This window comes from Adiantum capillus-veneris, chromosome 10, assembly GCF_014529385.1.
Source record: "Adiantum capillus-veneris isolate H3 chromosome 10, ASM1452938v2, whole genome shotgun sequence".
Lineage (NCBI taxonomy): Eukaryota > Viridiplantae > Streptophyta > Polypodiopsida > Polypodiales > Pteridaceae > Adiantum > Adiantum capillus-veneris.
In genome coordinates this window covers 148,596,538-148,598,567 of record NC_140940.1, presented here as the reverse complement: position 1 = coordinate 148,598,567, position 2,030 = coordinate 148,596,538, and the positions used below count along the sequence as shown (strand labels likewise).

General features: G+C 44.3%; 1 pseudogene; it reads right to left on the bottom strand.

Annotated features, from left to right (window-relative positions):
* Positions 1 to 1,328: 1,328 nt before the first annotated feature.
* Positions 1,329 to 1,802, bottom strand: LOC147449840 (putative pentatricopeptide repeat-containing protein At3g13770, mitochondrial; annotated as a pseudogene).
* Between the last annotated feature and the right edge of the window lie 228 nt (positions 1,803 to 2,030).

Sequence of the window (2,030 nt, the reverse complement as noted above, 5' to 3'; positions counted from 1 at the left end):
AAAATAGCCCAGAGCTTCCTGTCCATGCCCCTCTTGTTCATATCCAACAATAAATGCATTGTAAGAGATGATGTCTCGGACAGGGAGCCCCTCAAGCGTATGCACATGGCCAGATGCCCTCATTTTGCATTTGCTGAAAATAGCCCACAGGTTTGTTACCCTACCCCTCCTCAATGTATGCAGCAATGAATGCACTACTCCAAGAGATGACATTCCAAAGAGGAAGCTTCTTAGGTGTACCAAAATTTTGTGTACATGTCGACCAAGGAATTCCCAAGCATGACATTTATTTTCGACAACCCTTGACTAACAACATCATCATGAACTCTTTGTTTGTTTTAGCATCTTGTGTAGTCCCACATGCCTTGAAAATGCAAGTGTAGGTGATTGCATGTGGAGAGACACCCGCACCTCACATCTGCTGAAAACAACCCACAACTTCCTCACCCTATGGCTATTGGGCATATCTTCAATGCATGAAGATCCTAAGTGCAGGTAATTGCATCTGTAGGGATGTCCTCGCTTCACATTCAGTGAAATTAGCCATAGCTTCCTCACCCTACCCCTCCTTGGCATATGCCACAATGAATGCACTCCAAGAGAAGACATTCCAAATAGGAAGCTCCTTCAAGCACCATATGTTGTGCACATGTTGACCAAGGCATTCCCAAGCACGACATCCTTTTTCAATAGCCCCTAACTAACAATATCATCGTGAATTATTTTCCTCATTTCAGCATCTTGCATAGTCCCCCATGCCTTGAAGTTGCAAGCATAGATGTTTGTATCTGGAAAAACAACCTCACTTTGCATTTGCTACAAACAACCCAGATCTTCTTAGTCGTTTCCTTGTTGACATATCCTGCAATTAGTGCATTCCAATAGACAACCTCCCAGATAGGAAGCGCTCTAAGCACTTTTTCTGCTTTTGAAGTACACCACAATTGGCATACATGCCGATCCTGGCACTCCCAAGAATCTACCTCAGTTGGGCAAATGCCACAATCAATGCATTCCTAAGAGATGACCTCCCACATAGAAAGCTCCTCAAGCACTTTTTTTGCTTTTTGAAGGACACCACACTTGACATACATGTCAATCCCAACACTCCAAGCACCCCCTCTTTTTTCAATAACTCCTGACTAACAATCTCATTGTGAATTCTTTTGCCCAGATCAAGGCCACATGCCTTCAAGATCCAAGCGTAGGTGATTGCATATGGAGAGATGCCATCAATGCTACAAATGACCCAGATCTTCTTGGCCCTACCCCTCTTGGGCATACCCCACAATCAATGCATTCATTGACATGTTTTGAATAGGGGCTCCTCAAGCATAGGTGATTGCATCTAGAAGCATGCCCTCACTTCGCATCCGCTAAAAATAGCCCACAGCTTCCTTGCCCAGCTCCTTCGAGGCATAGGTCGTAATAAACGCACTCAGAGAGAGAGAACAATCTGGACAGAAAGCTTCTTGAGCACACCAAATTTTGCGTACATGTTGACAAAGGAATTCCCAAGCCGGATGTCTTTTTTTCAATAGCCCTTTTGCCCACATGCCTTGGGAGATGCAAGCGTTGATGACTGCATATGGAGAGATGCCCTTGCTTTGCACCCACTGAAAATAGTCCAGAGCTTTTTGTCCATGCCCCTCTTGGGCATATCCAACAATAAATGCATTGTAAGAGATGATGTCTCGCACAGGGAGACCCTCAAGCGTATTCCTTTGCATATGGACAAATGCCCTCATTTCGCATCTACCAAAAACAGCCCACATGTTCGTCACCCTATCTCTCCTCAACATATGCCACAATGGATGCACTACTCCAAGAAATAACATTCCAAAGAGGAAGCTGCTTAGGTGCACCAAAATTTTGCGTACGTGTCGACCAAGAAATTCCCTGGCACGACATTTTTTTCAACAACCCTTGACTAACAATATTATCATGAATCCTTTGCCCATATCAACATCTTGTGTAGTCCCATATGCCTTGAAGATTCAAGCATAGGTCATTGCATGTGGAAAGACACC